An 18,147-nucleotide genomic window follows, 5' to 3' on the forward strand; every position below is an offset into this window, starting at 1 on the left:
GCACCACGAAGGGAGAGACATTACTGTCTAAAAAGGAGGCTAAAAGAGATAATGGGGTCAGCCAAAATTCAATTCCCAGAAAAATACTGGAGTTATTTACAAGCAGCTACAATAAAAAAAGTGAGATAAATAATAGCTGACAATGATTTGTTAAAAACAAATAGGACCAAAGCAATTTAATTTTTGGTGGGGAGTAAGCCATGTGAATAGGGAGAAGGAATATCTCATGGCTTTAGTAAAAACTCCCAAAAAGGGCCAGTTAAGGAAACAAAAACACAAACACAAACAAAACCAAAAAACCAACAAACAAAACAAAACAAAACAAAACGATAAATAAAAACCACCAACTAAAAAAAAGACAACAAAAAAAGCCTCGCCAAAGAGTGGAGACACAATTGGCCAGAAAACGACTCAGGAAGTATTCACTGCTTCTTCAGAGGGTCTTAAGGTGCTTTTCATCATTTTTATTTGTAAAGTGGAAAACTGTGCGTGAATTAATATTATATATGCACACCTGGAAGTCTGGAAGGAAGGAGAAGAACTATAAAGGATCTCAACAAACTAAAGAAATTACCTACAAATAAGATGGAATGAAATAACAAGATTTTGCAACAGCAAAATGATTAAGGCAATAGTACTTAACTGCACAAAGAAAAGATAAAGATTAACTGAATAGGGAAGAATTCTGCAGAAAAAGATCTGGGGTTTGTTGTAGATCACAAGTTGAATAGGAGTCGACAAGGACCCATGGTTATCAAAAAGATAAATATTACAGTGGGATGGATAAAGGGAATTATTGTCTGGAGGACATATTTTCCACTCTACTCAGCATTAATAAACCTCAGCTGGAGGTCTATGTTCAGTTTAAGGAAACGCATTTGAAGAAAGGTATAGGCCAATGGAGAAGAGTTGAGTTTGAAGATCTTAAAATTGGGGATGTTTCACCTAGAGAAAAAAAAAAACCCAAGGAACAAAATTAACAGTCATGAAGTATTTTACAGAATATTGCTAAAAGGAATGGGATGATCTGTTTCCATGTCCGTGTAGGATGGGACAAGGAATAATGGGCTTAAAAGGAAGAAAGAATTGAGCTAAACATTAGAAAAAAAACTTTTCTGACTCTAAGGGTAGCTAAGTACTGAGTTAGAAGCTTTTAAGACTCATTTATGCAAACCACTGAGGCACCAGTGTAAGAACTAGATGATTTTCACAGGTCTCCACAAGCCTTATTGTCTGTGACTGTGCTCATTTGGAAATGCCTGAGCTATTGGGGCAATAGATATTATCAATACCTTGTAAAAAAATTCAAATATTTCATATTCAGATGAAAACGGTGTGTTCCAACATCTGGTTTTGTAATAGCTGCCATAATAAATTTCACCTCCTAGTGAAGTGATCACGCACATTTCCCTTTGCCATACAAAGCAGCATTTTTTCAATATTATTTTCCAAGCCTTCATTTATGGCTGTATATTCTGAAAGGAGCTCACTTTCTAAAACCTGCAGATGCTTTCATTTTTCTAACAGTTTTGAAGAAACCCCATTGAAACCCATTTAGTTTTAGTATGAGAGAAGGTAGAGATCATTGCCTGCTACTTTAAGAAGGAAGTGAATAATTTTCTGAGGATAAATATACAGTAATACTGTACATATCTAAATACATACATTTCATATTTACAGCAATATTGTATACTTACATATGCAATAATGCTGCAGCAGGCAGTGAAGAGAAGGACCCTTATATTTTATATTATCAGTGCCATCCCTTGCTAAGGCAAGCCTATCTTTTACAAAGCATTTTATAGCAGTTTTTAATGATTGCTACATATAATGAATGGTTGCATATGGCTGGAGGGTAACATTAGCTCGACACACAGGGTGATGTGAGCAGCCCTTTCATGTTTTATGGGTTGCCTGTCATGCTGTTGCTCTTATACAGTTCTTTGAACACAGTATATAAAGTACATATGCCAAAAAGAAGCTATGTAGTCATTCCAAAAGAGCAAGAGGAAGGGCAGGAAGGAAATACCTGCCTGTTAGATATATCAGACGAAAATCTCTTCATTAACAGTGTATTCAAAGGCTAAAGGGGAAGGATGTTTGCAACCAGCTATCTCTGAACTCTTGAAAAGCAACACACACAAATGCACCAGCATAAGTGGAAGTGAGGATCCTCTCTGCCAGCACTCCTGGTCTTTCCTGTTACCCACATTAGTTTCAAACAGGTGTAAATCAGTGTCCAAAGCTAATCCTGACTTCTATCAGTGTGGAGGAACAATCTGGACATTCTTCTCTTCTAAGTCTTGCAGACCTGGTTGTTGTCTATACTTTTGTCTAGTATTATGAAATATTCAGAAGTGTGAGACTGTAGGGTTGTAGAAGCAGTTAATTTGTTTTATGTTTCACAATCTGCAGAGGAAGAAAAGGAGCACTAACAACACAAGAGACTTTTTCCTCTATGTGTCTGTATACACAGGTGCTGAGCCATCTTAGACCATTATACTAACACAGTCACCACCCCTGCCACAGGAGTTCAAGGGAGCAAGGGGTGGTGACATCCCCAGGTACACCTCCAGGCTTGCCTTCCCTGCCCAGGCTGGCTGAACTTCATCTTCCATCCTTGCCTTTGTCACCAGCTTAGCTGATGCACTTTCTCCAGGAGCTGCAGGTCCTTTCTGCTGTGACAGCAGAGGGGATAACACAGATGTTGCACAGCAGCAGTGTCAGCTCCTACCTCTCCCTTCACCACTGCCACTCTCTGTGGGTCCTGTGCTGCACCTTCCCCATGGCACTACAACTGCCCCTAAAACTGGACTGGGGAACTCAGCTGGGTTAAAAATAACCTTTTCTTTTGTAGAGTTATTTTTAGCTCAGATCAGTTCCCTGATGCAGGTCACCACGTAGCTGCACAAATAGTTGTGCCAAGATTTGCCAGCATATTTGCAGAGTGGAAAAAATTTGATAGAGGAGGGAAGGAGAGAGTTTGATTGTGGGGAGAAACTACTAAGAGCCTTCTAGGAGCTTTTGAGCAGGCACACTGCTGCTCCTCACCGAGGGTCTCCAGTGAGAACGAGGCCCGAAAGGCTTTGTGCTGCCTGGATGATGAAAACACCTGGAAAATATCCGTGGTGCAGTGTTTTGTGTTCCTGTCGTGGTTTGGGAAAGGTGGACAGCAGGACCTTTAAGGACCATCAAGAATTTGGGCAAAGTATCTTGGTCACCAGCTTTATCAGCTGCTTTGCTTATGTGTTACATATGGGCTTCATAAGGAGCTGGTCCTATGCCAGTTTACAGTACGATTTTGTGAACTTTACAGAGAGTGTGTATAACTGATATCCTCTCCAGTATCAAACATCACATGTTAGAAGCTGCAACTCGAGTTTAAATGTATAAGGTAACAGTTTAGATTAGGTGAAAATGGAATCACTCCAGAGGTAGGTTAGGTATGAGCTGAGCAGGGCATGTGAACTAGCCCACGTGGCAAGTGGAATATTTTGAGACTGTGCCAGTAGTAAATATGAACCAGGAAGTAGCATGCAAAGTGAATGAGGGAGACAGAAACTAAAATCAGCTGCTTGTGCACATGTGGGAGATGGTAGATGTAAGTCAGGCCATCCAGGTTTGGTACAGCAGCAGGGAAATTACTGACCAGGAGGGGAAAGTCCAAGGCACAGAGGCAACACGAGTGACCATTCCCAGATCAGCCTTCCACAAACCCTCAGAAGTCAGGGTGCTGCTGGGAGATAGAAGCTGCAGTTCTGACACAAAAATACTTCAAGCCACCCAAGTAAACTGGAATAAGCAGTAGCCAAGATATCCAGTTTTTACACTTTGACTGGAATGGTATTTTACACATGCCCTACCTGCAGCCTTTTGTTTCTGAGCTCATAACTAGAACTCTTGCTGTAATTCTAGAAGAGCAAACCAATTCCTTCTTCAACCTTCTTCTTCATTAAGGTTGTTTAGGGTTGCAAAGGGAGACAAAATAAAGATGCTGCTACAGAAATACTAGAATAATATAAAGTGAGATAGCATCACCCCAAGGGGACTGCTTCTCAAGGTACGTTCAGGGCCAGGCACCTCCTACCACATGCTATGTTTTGGAAAGAAATTTTTCCTGCCAAGTATGTCCTTTACCCCGCCCCATTTCTTTCTACTGCAGAAAAATGAAATACCAAACATAACTGCAGGCAAATCCCCAAACTTCCAATAAGCAAAGGCTGAAATATGTGATCTCAGCAGAAACTGGAAATCAGAATGGTATTCTAATGAGGTCATATTGGAAATTTGTCTTCTTGGAAGTGGTTCTGTGGCAGTATTGTAAAATAAACTTTGTAAGCTCCCCACCTCTCTGAAAGGTGGCTAGCAAGGACTCAGTAAAGAGATGCATTTTGCATTGATTGCAAATTTTGAAATAAAATTTTAAAAGTTTAAATTGTGTTGCCAGGTGCTCATAAGGAAGAGCCATCTGAAGATTTAAATAGGATTTAGATGGGTGGATTAAATAGGACTTAGGAAGTGTGCTTCAGACAGGTCTGGGAAGCCCATGGTTAAGCATGTCTCAAAATGCCACTGCTCAAGGGTACCAGAATGAACTTTAGCAAGGTCAGCTGTGTTCCTGACTTCTTTTGCTCCAGAAGCCACTCCAGCATATCAGGACACTGTGATCAGCACAGTGGGGACCATATTGCTAATCTCCCCATTTTGCAGAATACATGTGTTCTGTGGAGTGTTTTTTGCTCTGAATCAGGATGTTTGGGAGTTCAGATCAAATGTTCTCACTGAGAGAGTCAGCCAGCTAATCTCCATGCCAGGAAATGAAGCCATCTGATGTCCTGAGGTGAAGCTATAGGAGGCTGTATGAGTCCAGAACAACTTGAAATCTGTTTTATAAATAAATCCTCATTGGTTTGGAGTGTCTATTTTCTACCACAATCAGTATTACCTTCTTCTTATTTCCAGGCCTTATCAAGGGGACAAATACAGAATCTGCTACTTACAGGTGTGATTTTACAGATTTTACAGATTTTACAGATTTGTAAGCTGTTTGCAAAATTCTGCTTGCAAAAAATCTGAATGCTGTCTGAAAGAGAGAGAGTGACACTTTGTACTGGCAAGCTGTAATTTGCTATTCTGCCTCTGAATCTTGTGCATTGCAATACTGCAAATAAAGATCCTGGAGACTGAGAGAAGCATGTACTGTTTGTTTGGCTCTGTTGGCAGTGACATTAACCTCAAACAAATGAAAAGTTTCAGCTAAGGAAGTCTTTTAAAATTTTATTTGTGTCATTAGCACAATAGGTCCCTGTCCTCCGATCTTTTGGACAATGAAGTCCAAAAGTAAAAATTCTCTCTTTATTTTGATTATGTTCTGTAAAGAGTATCTCCATAAGATGAGCAAAGGACCTGCTGGCATAGATAAATTGTTTCCTAGTCACTGCCCAGAGGACTTACATTCCCCCACTGACTACACAAGGCCCCAGATCTTAGTGTGAAGACATACAACATGATTAAATCAAATATGATTGCTGCTGGTGCCAAAATGGGAAGATCCATTTCCCTCTTCTCAGTTCTGCTGCTGGCTCCAGTTTCCTTGTCCACTTACCTTTGTGCCAGGCCTGGCATCCACAGGATCAGCCAGAGATCTCAGCTCAAGAGCCCAGGGTAGAATTAAAGCCATCAGAAAACTGTGCATAGGTGTCTGCCAGCTTTGTGAGCTGAACTGGTCCAGCCCAGTGAGTTTCAGAGTAAGTCCTGTGACATTACACCAAGATGATATAGATGTATAAGAGAAATAAAGTCATAGGAAGCTTGAAAAATTTTGGAGGCATGTGGACTATTTAAAGTAGCAGGATGTAGTTCCCCCCCATCATATGTAGCTGCCCAAAATCCAATAGGGAATTTTTGTGCTAAGAAGCCAATTGCTCTTGGCAAAAAAGGGGTAAAGATGCCAAGGAAAGATGCTGAATTCCCAAGCCGTGGTTTGTAGAAGGGCTTGGCATGCATGACTTGCACTGGCACAGAGACCAAAAGAGCTAAATTTGTTCAAAGCAGAGCACAAAGCAGGGGACTTCTGGTGACACCAGAATCCTGACTCAGCAATTAAGAGGTCTAGTTAAGGGCCAAGGCAACAGCAAATGTTTTGCTGCCTGGGCAGTCCCCACTGCCCAACCTGCAGGGTGAGGGAAGAGGCATCTCAGCAATGAGGGGCACTGACAGGTCAGGTCATCTCTGCCTGCCTCCATACTCAGCTCATGGGGTTGTGTTCAAAGACTACATGAGTGACAGCAGCACCACTTTGGGGTCTCAACCACCTTTATCTGGAGAAATTGGGAGGATTTATAGACTATACACTAAAAGGCTTGGAAAGGAAGACCTCTGTCTTTTTTGTCTTTGAAGTTTACACTCTTTCTTCCCCTTATCACTACAAGTCTCACCAGAGCAGAGAATGAATTTCACCATCAAAACATTAGACAGCTGTGTAAAATAAGAAGTATTTTTCCAAAGAGGAAGCTCAAATGTTTCTGCCCAAGGCAATTCAGGATCAAAAGAAGGACACATTGATTTCTCAAATAAAAGCATTTTCAAATGAGAGTCCCTTACTCTTTGGAGTTTTTTAGAAAATGATTTGCAGATGGCACATCTCTCCCCGGTGTGACTTTTTCCAGACACATGGAGCATTTAGCACATCCGCAGTTTGGAGGCAACGCAGCTCGAACATTTATGTGCCGACTTAGTAAACGAACATATTACTGTGAGTGCCTCCTAGGTAAATAACAGAAGTTTCCTTACGAAACGATCAAAGGAAATGCTAACAAAACCCTTCCACCGGCACAATACAAAGTGCCCGTTTATCGGCTATCTGCAATTATTTACACAAGAAGGTCCCACAGAGCCCGCGGAGGCACATGGTGCCAGCTGTGACGCATGGCCGCATGCACCTGGAGCTGAGGGCAAGGAGAGGAGCCCAGCCTTTGGACACAAACCTGCATAAATGGCATCGGTGCTCTTCTGGGAATGCAGCTCAATGGGAAAGTCTTTTTCGAGTGCACCGGTCCATAGATCAATAGAAAAATTGTAGAATTGGCAAAATATTCAAAGAAGCACGCCTTTAAAAAATACAGGCAAAATCTTTACATCCAAACTACAGCTTCCAGATGTTTACCAGAACACCTAGAAATTATTACTATGGTGAAAATCATATTTCTTCACTTGGCTCCATGTGCTATCTTTGTCAGCTGTGTTCTCACCAAGAATTATGTTCAGAACTTCTGCTCAGTTTAACCAGTGAAAGATACGCATGTGAAAAGATGAGATACATAATTCTTGAAGTTAACCATGACCAAATCCTCTCATCCTCTCAAGTGTCAAACTAAGTTTGTTTTAATAAGAATTGTTAAATAATAATGTTGTCCCAAAGACATATCTTTCCCTTAAAAAATAACTCACAGAAAGGCACTCCACAATTTTTTATTATTTGTGCATATCTATTAAATGGATACCAATAACACACATACACACAGTGCTTGGAGGAGTTCTGTAAGTGACTGTGACATAAGGAGACATTTAACAGCAGCAATTTGAAGATGGCATATCTTAAAAAGTGCCTCTTCGCATTTTGGAATGTGGTTCAGTACTAACGCGACAGGAGGTGGGGTGCCTGCTGAACCAGCAGCAAGACCTTCTCTGCACAGAAACTTGGGGTTTCACTGGGGAAATTCCCTCTTTGTGTTAACTTTCTGCAGTGCATTTCTCAGAAACAAGGTCGCAGTCTCAAGGGCGTCATGACATTCGCGTGTATGCGCTTCAGACCGCTCCAGCAAGAACATATGCCGGAGCTTTTGGGAAAGGATGTGTTTTTCATTTCAGTGTGAAAGCCCTTATCAATGTACTGGCATGTGGGGATGTTCAGGAGACTGTTTGGCAGGAGAATTATACAGAAAAATTACACCACATGAGAAGGGAAATCTATGACAGGTGGGTTAGGTACAAATATCTGAACAGTACATCACAAAATTATTAAGAAAACCCTAGCAGTGCTGTCTCAGAGCATGGAATTAGTAGGAACACAATTAAAAGCCCACTGTTGTTAGCAGTAAAGTGCCAACTGAGTTTGTAAATTCTGAATCAGGACAACTTTTGGAATGAAAGAGGGTTTGTAGCTGGATAAGCCAGAAAAAAAAATGTGTTCACAGAAAATTCTTTTCAGCATCAGTAATGAATTTGTTGACAGATATTATGTAGAACCAGATACAGACACTGCCTGTACATGAACAATTTAACCAAAAATTACAACATACACCCTTTCAGAAGATTATATGACAAAAACAAACATATCAGTAAGAATGTCTCTGAGCTCCACAATTTATCATGTTTCAAAGGAGTCTTAAACTAAGAAAATTTACAGCTGAAAATTTCATGGTTGTGCTCTCATAGGCTTAGTCTTAACCAAGAGTAACATAAGCTGTGTTATATCTGAAAAAACAGCTTTAAGTAGCGAAGTAAAATAATTATCAGGCTAGTTTCTCCACCATGTAAGGCGGTTGCAAAGATTTATAGACCAATCCTGTAGGCTGGTTTCTTTTTAATTTAAACGACAGCGAAGTGTTTCAACAAAAGAGAAAGTAATTTGAGATTATATTTGAAAAAACAATTTGAAGTTTACAGAAAGAAGTAACTTTGAAAAATGACCTGGGGGTTGTAACTATACACGATTGTTCTTATAGGAGCTTACAGTTGGAAAGTGTCTGGCCTAACCTGTTTCTCCTGAATGCAAATTCTTCACTGACACAGTGGAACAGCGTTGTACAACGTCCGGGCTGGAAGGGGATGGGCAGCAGCAGCCTCAGAGCTGGCTTTGCACGCTGAAGGAACAGGAGTCTGGCAATTGTGTAAGCAAAGATAAAACCCCTGACTGTGGCCCTTTCATATCCAAGGCAGGGAGTAAAGAGCAGAGATCGGGAAAACCAGAAATTGTAGTTTCAGCACTGAAGTAACTCTACATCTGGAGAAATGTGCTGGTCTCTTGCCACTCTTGTCTAATTCTGCTGGGTTTGCTACTTCTGTGGACAAAGTACAGTGAAAGGACAGGAAAGAGGAAGACAATATATCACTTTACCTTTTTTTCTTCTGTTGTTTGTTTAATCTTTTCTTATTTAACACACAAAGTGCATGAAACTGGTCCTTCTTGCTCCACTTTGAACCATCTTCTATTTCATCTGACAGGCATCTGGTTTCAGAAGAGTTTGTTCTTCCAATCCTGCTCTTGAGATGGGTATGAGCTCACATGCATAGTGTTACACTCCCAGTGTTTGCTTTGGAGAGTCAGTTGTGAAATGAAGAACGCCTTTGGACCTGCTTTCCTGATCTCTCTGTGAATCAGTGGTCACTCCCCAGTAAAGGTATGTTTGTTTGTCATAGCAAATGTAAACACCACAACTCAGGGACTCCTTGTTAGAAAGCCTATAGCCTCTGGGGATGCTTAGTTTACCATAATAAGTAAGATTTTTGCCTGACAGTGCTGAAGTTAATTTTAGCCACTTGCTGTTTCCATAAAGCTACAGTTTAGGTTCTAAATCATGGGCTGTGTCTCAGCGGTCTCAATGAAAATCAAGAAGTGTTTTATTTCCAGAGCTGAAGTAAAATTTACCACAATAGAATTCCATACTGCAGCTTTGTAGTCTATTATCATCTTTCTTACTCAGAGTTAAGTTAGACATTCCCAGCCTGTATTTATGATCAAGGATGCTTCAGAATAATGTATATAAATTGAGTTTTATTGATCATTGAACATCTGCTGGCACTTAAGTATGTGAAAACCTAAGCATGAACAAAAGCTTTGCAAGTTTGCATTTTTTGGTGCTTATAAAATTATAATTTATAATCAAGTACACTATGTTATGTTTTCTTTATCACCTTCATAAAGATAAAGTAATGTAAGCAGGGGTTTGGATTACAAGACCATTACAAGATTGCAAAGACTCGGGGTTTTATGATTTATGGAAGAAAAATTCCATTATTTTTCCCTTAAATCTGACACAGTTTAATAGCATTTTGCCTGCTGTGGTAGAGGGTCTGTGCCAAACTATGATTACTGCAAACAGAATTGGAAGTGCTATAAAATAATATTTTTTTTATTTTGCATCCATTGCCAAAGGTTGTGAGCAAAAGTCTTTGTCCAACTTCCTGACCATAACATTTTCACCCATCCTTTCCAACACTGACTAATATAGAACGTGTGCCAGTGCTGATGCAGACCCTTCTTGAGGTATGTGCACTTCACACATAACTCCTGGGGATGCTCAGATCATTCTGTGAAAGCACAGCTTGAGCAAGGAGTCAGGAAAGGAGAAAATGGAGAGAAACAAAACAAAATGGAAAATGGAGAGAAACAAAACAAAATGGAAAATGGAGAGAAACAAAACAAAAGGGCATGCAACCCTTACAGGTGTGGGTTCAAGAAAAGCCTCTGCACATCAGGTGTGTGCTGGAAAATTACAATCTTTGATGAAAATGTGGGGCATAGGAACTGAAGCAGCCCAGAAGAAAGAGCCTTTGTCTCATTTCCCAGAGTTGCCAAGCCTCTTTCATGTGGTCCGACCTTTCCTCTTTATTTCCAAAGTCAAACGTGAGCTAAACCAAACATGCCAGCAGCATGTCCAGGCATGGAAGAGTAAAGGTGGCCCCTCTGGAGTTCACAGACCTGCTGTTCTGCTTGCATGACTCTGACCAGCTCCAGGTTTGAGCAAGAGGACCCCCAAAGTTCCTGCTGAACACAAGTTTTGCTGGATAAGGATTACCTAGAAATTCAGAGCATGCTGCAAGGTGTGACTGCAAAGGCTCTGAGAATATCACAGTTTCATAGGGGTTTTGAGGTACCTGAAATGAAGAAACAACAGATTTATGTTCAAGAGAGATTTTGTAAGAAATGGTGGCCTATAATGAGAATCACACTTAGCTAGCTAAACCAGATTTCAAAATACTTGGATAAGATGATCTTTCATGGCTAACAATTGAAAATCATCCATCCTTAAATCTTAGAATGTAAAATAACTGTGGAAACCTGCTACATGCTGTTGCCCATCTTTTTAATGGGAAAATCACCCTTTAATTACCATCGTGACAATGCCAAGAAATTCCCAGGATAGAACCTCTCTCTTTCCTGCCCCCACATGTGTCCAGTGCCTAGTCACTACTGCTCAGGGAGGAAATGCTGCAGATCTAAACACGGCAGACCAAGACAAGGAGGTTAAACACAGCATCTTCACTCCTGCCCAGCCAACTCCCACACCGAGGTTAGGGACTGTGCCACTGAGAGGTCTCACTAGAGGGCAGCCCATAAAACCTCTAGCAATAAAATTGCACGGGCTGAATGCTGCTTCTTTGGGGTTTTTTCTTAGACGCTGGAGTGTGATGGGATATGAAATTTGGCTCCTTGGAATTGCTTCTAGTAACTGTTTGTGCTGTGTTTGGGGTTTTTTTCCATGTAGAGTTGTAGAGGAGGATCTGCTCACTGCTTTATCTCCATGGGACTCCTCAGGCCTGATGGATGTGGAACATGTTTGTGGAGCTTTCAAAATTCATGAAGGTGAGACAGCACGTGATACAGAGCATAGATTGTGGCTATCCCTGCCCTCACTTCTTTCCCTCAACTCCTTAAGGGAAACATCACAGCTTCCAACAAAATATACATCGTGTGATATGTAGTGCGCTCTGAGTTGCTTGCCAAAAAATTGCTACTGAAGTAGTTATTGAGGTTCAAATGTACCATGCCATTTTTTTTTTATTTCTGTGGTCCTGGTAATGAACTGCAGTCCTCAGTGTCTCAAGGTTCTCTCTCGCCTCTATTTTCATAAATGCTTCCCAGTACCTGTTCTCTCCTGTAACACCAAAAAAAAAAAAAAAAAAAAAAAAAAAAAAAGGAAGAAGAAGTATGCTATATACTTTCCAGAGAAGTATAAGAACAAGATCTCAAGAGCTCCCAAGATAAACACATTCTCTGGATTCCATACATTCACCATGTAGTTTTTATTAGGCCAAAAATTTTTTTACAAGATTTTGTGTGGTTCTGAGCTGAGATACATTTTCTATCCATACAGAAACATCTTTTGTTTACTTGATAATATACTGCACTGCTATGGAACAAAAAATATTAAAAATAAAAAGCATGTTTTCTCTAGTTTTCATGTACCAGGAACAATGACTATCAAAAATAGCCCTTTAAAGCATAAACTGTTTCAGAAATAAATATCACTTGATGTTAATAAAATGCATTCCTCTGGCTGTGACTACTAAGAACTCCATTCGATGAAGGAGTTCATATTTTAAATAATTCTGACTTCCCGTAAGGTGACCAAATGTATATCAGAATCTACTGTAATGTCCTAAATCTGATTCTGTTTTATGCTACATACTCAAACTCCCCATTTTCTTCAAATAAAAAGATGGGCAAAAAAAAATGCTAAGCTGCAGTTTGATAAGTAAAGTTTCATCAGGAAAATCTTGTTGATGAAACTGAATTCATTGTAGAAATTTCCATTTCCCATGAACACAGGAAAGAGTATTTGTTTTTCAGTGCCAATTAATAAAGCTGAGCAAGCAAATACACACAAATCTTCTGCTTTTCATGGTTGTGTAACAGCTGCACTTAGTTTGAAATTTCACCCGATATATTAATTGCCCAAACATAGTTAACATTTTTTGTTCATGAGGGTAGCAACTTGAGTCTTTGTTTCTTAATCAATTAGAATGCTCATTTTTTTGTTGTGCGTGTGTGTGTCGCACACACAATTCATTCAAAATTGATTTTGCCCGTGATTACAAGGGTCTTGTAACACTGGCTCTGCTCCCTGTTTGGCTGATCCTGTCTCATCCATCAGGAGAATAGCCTGAAGATATTATCAATCCAGTAGTTTGTGAAATAGAAACAAATAATACATGATCAGAGATTTCATAAAACATTATATTGTTTTCGTCTTTCTCCGCACCCCACAGACTTTTGCAAACCATCCCTCTTAGACCAGAAAATGGTAAGATATATTGGCTAGGAGGGGAGTTTAATTCAATTCTTACTCATTGCATTCACACAAAATAATTGAATGCACATGCAGAGTCTGGTTTTAAGGGATCCAGTCAGGCCTTTATCTGATTCACCTGAAGGTCTCCTTGATAGTGAATTGGCAATGAATTTCAAAAGCCTCTTTGCTACCTCACACCAAGCAGTTTTCCACTCAGATGAAGGACTGAGAGAGAGGCAGAGCTAAGATTGTTCATGGAATACATAGTGTGAAGCTTTGGGCACCTTTAAAAGATCTGGAAAAGCTGAGGTCAATAACAAGCGGATTTTTAACATGCATTTGCAAATATTAAGGTTTTTTTATCAGCTGCATTATCACGGGCTATATGGGAGACTCTACCATATGTTCAGTAGAAAGCAGAATGTAAAGAACTGCTGCTTTGCATTTGGCTGCTTTTGTTCTTTAAAAGGCAAGGGTAGTGCAGAGCCTACCAAAGTGTCTCCAGCTGTGGCTGTGGCAGCAGCCCGGCAGGGCAGCACTGAGGAGTGTAAAACCCCAGCCGCCTGCCTGGCTCCATCCCTCTGCTGCACAGCCCTGCGGAGCTTACGGCTTGCTCTCAGGATTAGCCAGACCTACAAATTTGGGGATCTTTTTACAAATAATTATTGCCATAGTAACCTTGCACTCTGTGACCGTCGCAATAACAGTTGTAATTCATCATGTCCAGCTCCTCCTGCTCCCCTTTTCTTGACCTCACCTCGCTAAGGCATGAGAATCCTATGGGGAATGGCAGTCCAGGCCAAGGGAATCCTCCCCAATGTCCGAGGGCTGGAGTTGAAAATCAAACACAGTAGCCTTGACTGCACAGCTCCACATCTGGAAACACTGGTATGTGATCTCAGAGGAGGGGCCTTCCTGGCTTGTCTGGAGCTCCAGGTGACGCTACCTCCCAGCTCCCCTGCAGGAGGAGGAATGGCTCTCCGCTAAGCATGTCATTAACTGGGGACACACGCTCCCTTTATTTGAACCATATGGATGCATTTCATATTCTTATTATTTTTCATAGGGCTGAGACCACCGTAAGTGCTTGCTCTGCATCTTTGCGTGTTTTAGTTTCCTGAAGCAATTTTCTCTTATGTTTCACTTAAGTACAGGCTCCACCAAACACATTATTAATTACAGACGTGGGTTGCCTTATGCAGTATGATGTGTTCCCTCTGCACATTCACTTAAATGTCTGTTGTGAAACAGTCACACAGATACTGGCATTTTATCTATAAACTGCCTGAAATAGAAGCCTTTATAATTAAACATCAATTAAAGCTTAAATTCTGTGATGAAAATGCTCAGTTTTAGGAACAGTGTTTTCCATACCCAGTAGGTGCTTCGTAACATACTACAGACCTCTTCATTTCACTGGGAACACTCACAAGCCTTGAGTTAAGCTTGCACTAAAGTACTTTGCTATGTCACGGTAAGCAAATAACTTCTTGAATGGTAGGTGGTAAAATCCCTGTACTAGGGTCCATCTTTATGTTTATGGAGCAGCCTGCTGAGTCCTACCAACAACAGTGGCATTTGGATTGGCACTACCAACTCACTGGTGCAGAAACCTTGGAATCCCAGAAAAATGCTTATTTTAAGCAAGTTCACCTTCCTGTTGGCTTTAAACAAATAATACACAGATGAAAGTGTGTGCAATTTGTTACTCATTCATTTATTGCAATGTTTCAAACCATTGTTTTCAATAGTGGTCTGTATAACTTTTCAAATATCTGTGCTCATCTGAATTGTGAAAGTGATGGAAGAGTGACAATGCAGAATAAACTCATAATAACAGTAGCAATCAAACTCAAAAGCATAATGTTACTTTCAGGGGTGCCTAAGACCTTTCCTTTTTGCCAGTCTGCCACAATTACTCACTTATAATTAAGACAGAGCATGTGTCAGTTGTTAATAATATTATTAACCAGTAATTCTTGAACAGACAGTGAAGATGTAAGCTGGTGAAGAATTAAGTTGAGGGAGGACTAAAAGCAGTGCAATTCAGACTCCTGATCACTTCTCACCATGCTAAGTCAGGTACATTGCAAAGTGGCTGCTCTCATCAGATTGATTTTTTTCTCTGGTGGAATTAATGATACGAGATGCAAAGAAGGAAAGAATTTGGCCCAAGAGACTTTTAAGAGCCTGCCAGTCTAAAGCAATATGGGAGTCATCCTGTACTGTGACTACATCTTCACAGACCACTTAACTCTACTCCAACAAAAACAGCTGTTGTCACAAATGCTGTCTGTAACAAAATAAATGTTTATCATTGCTACACATTTTAAAGCAACCCCAGATTATTGTTCACTTACTAGCATTAGATTATTGTCACTAGGTTACAGTGCTGTGAGTGTCTCTGATGCAGAACAGTGAGCAAAATCTATGGAGCTGCCTCCCTCAAGTGCCTAAAATAAGTACCAAGTGTGAGGGTTTCTGAGGTGTTCAGTGGAGATGGGAGGTGAAACAACACATTTAAGCTAAGGTCCTGCCCTTGCTCATCTTGATGGAGAATTAAATCCATCAATTAAACAGTGACTAATCTTTTTACATCAGTGCCCACTCTGAGTGAGGACAGTCCCTCACATGCACATCCTGAAGAGCTCTGTCCAAAAGCAACAGTGGGTGTGGAAGAGTTGAACATCAAAGTGGGAGCTGGCTTCTGCCAAGGTGGATTTTAGACTTAAAAGAGTGAACTAGACACTGATTTAGTGATGCTCCTCTCCACCGGTACAGTAACTGGCATTACAAAGCTGATGCCCTGGTCTGATCACCCTTACACCAAGAAGAAAAACAAGCCAGAATCTCCATGAATGCCAGGCACTACTAAAGCTGACCAGGTACCTGCAGTACCCAGCTCTGCCAAACAGAAATGGTGCCTAAAAGGCAGCAGGAAACCCCACTGTAATAAAACTGTAATAAAACACCAGCAGTGAGCAAGCTACCTGCTGCCTGGACTCAGGGCTCTGCCCCCTGCTTCCCTCACCCCACCTCTCATCCCCTTCTTCCAAGGGACCCTGTTAACCTTAGCAACCCCCTGCCATGCTGAGGGGGAGTGTTTTCTAGGAGTTGGGCTGTGCCTCTTGCCTCATGGCGCTACAAGGCTCCCCTGGTGAGAAGGGAAGTGTCAATGACTGAAAATGGGACCTGGATGTCACACTCCACGTGGATGTCACACTTTCATTGTTTCAAAGACAGGCAAACCATCTGCAGGCTTGTCCCCTCTACAGATCACATACCCACCTCGTTTCCTTCTCCTGTGCCCCAGCTGAAGAGCACAAGAACACATTCCTAATGAAAACCCGTGGCCAAAATCCTCCAGACTCCTTTGGAAGTCCCATAATTTTCAGCAAGTCTGCTATGCTGATCAAGGTGCTGGCCTAGAGGACAGTGGCTGCAGGGAGGTGACACACATTGCACAGCAGCAGGCAGATTTCCGAGGTGACTCTGGACTGCTGGGACAGAATGGAGATGTAGAACTCTTTGTTTGGTGTCCTGTCCCATGTCGGAGGTGTTGTAGCAGATCTAGGCAGGGTTTTCCCACTGGCAGCCTTTTACAGTGCAGTTTTTTTACTCAGGCAGCTGGCTTACCTACTCTTCTGCTGCCAGGCAAACACCTGGTTTTGTGAGGGCAGACTCCAGGAAAGCCAGGAGAATTACCTCAAGATACAAGAGGGTAAAAAAAGAAACACAACCCCTGTTTGGCTATTTTACCTGGTGGTAAACTGTATGTATTTGGTCACTGTAAAGTACATTAAGTCAGAACCACAAAAATAGATGCCAAAAAATAGTACCTTGGTATTGGGCATTAACTTGCACCTCTCATTTCTTATCAGGAAAAAACAGCTTGTGGCTCTGCCAAGAAACAAACCAGTGCCCTTTAGGCAGTTCTCACCTCCCTCAGAAAAGTAGACAAACCAGCTTTGAGCGAAGCCAGGTATGCAACATAGCCCACAGCCACTGAAGCTAGAAGAGGTTTCAATGCTTTTGGTGCCTCTGCCATACAGGAAGCAAAGCTTTGCATAACTACACTTAACCCAAGTGTTTCAGGGTTATTTTTGTTTCCAGAGTCAGCCCCTGAGATAAGAAGCTGACGTGCTCTGAAGCATGTAAGTGTATTTTAATGGTTGATTAAAACTTACCAGCATTCTAGTGACACCAGCTACTAAATAATGCAACGATTCACAAAACGTTAAAATGGCCCTGATAGTCAGGATGGGGGTGGGGGAGTGGGGAAGAGTACACTCAGCTTTTAATGTGTTCAAGGCAGACACCTGGAAGTGAGGTAGCAGAAGTCACAAATTAGGTGGTTGCTAATATAGAAAGCAGAGAAGCATATTTTTAAGAATTGCTTAGTTTTTCAAGGAGGATCATAATAAAATGGAACAGAAAATGGAACAAATACTTTTTTGGTTTTTTGCAAGTCATTTGTCCTAGGGTTTCCCCACCTGGTATACAGCAATAAAGCTGTCAGAATTTGACATAGCTCTTTTTGGAGCAGACAGACTTTTCAGGGTTTTGCTTTATATGGTTTAGTTTTGCTTACAAAACAATCTAAAGAAATTCACCAGCTGGAAGACCAAAACCTTTCAGTACTGGATATGGGAGGCTTCAGTGTTGCATTAGTATCATTACTATAGTTTAGAGAGCCAGAGGTCTGCAACTTCTGCTTTGCTCTTGCCGTTCTAGAGTTTAACAATTCTTTAAATTTTGCCTGAAGTTTGTTTTTTGTTTTCTATTGCATTAGAAACAAGAGTGGTGGCTCCAGTGAGGAGCTTGCAGCAGCACTGGACGGCTTCCCTTGTTTTGTGCACACCACTTGCAGGCTCTCTAAGCCTCCCTGGGACGAGACTGCTTGAACACTACCCTTTTCTGTTCTGAACCATAAACACTTTGAAATTAACCTAAAATCTGTCTCTTTCCTCTTTTTGTAGACTGGTTTGCCATGCTGTTTCCTTCCAACTTTTTTTCTTGATTTTAGTCACCTTTTATTTGAAGAAACAACTCCTGAATGTAACCATGTTTTACTACCCAGTCTCTCCAGTTCAGTAGTGTTTTCCATGTATTTCCTGCAAAAGTAAAAGAT

Source organism: Pyrgilauda ruficollis, unplaced genomic scaffold (assembly GCF_017590135.1).
Source record: "Pyrgilauda ruficollis isolate IOZ18807 unplaced genomic scaffold, ASM1759013v1 scaffold2, whole genome shotgun sequence".
Lineage (NCBI taxonomy): Eukaryota > Metazoa > Chordata > Aves > Passeriformes > Passeridae > Pyrgilauda > Pyrgilauda ruficollis.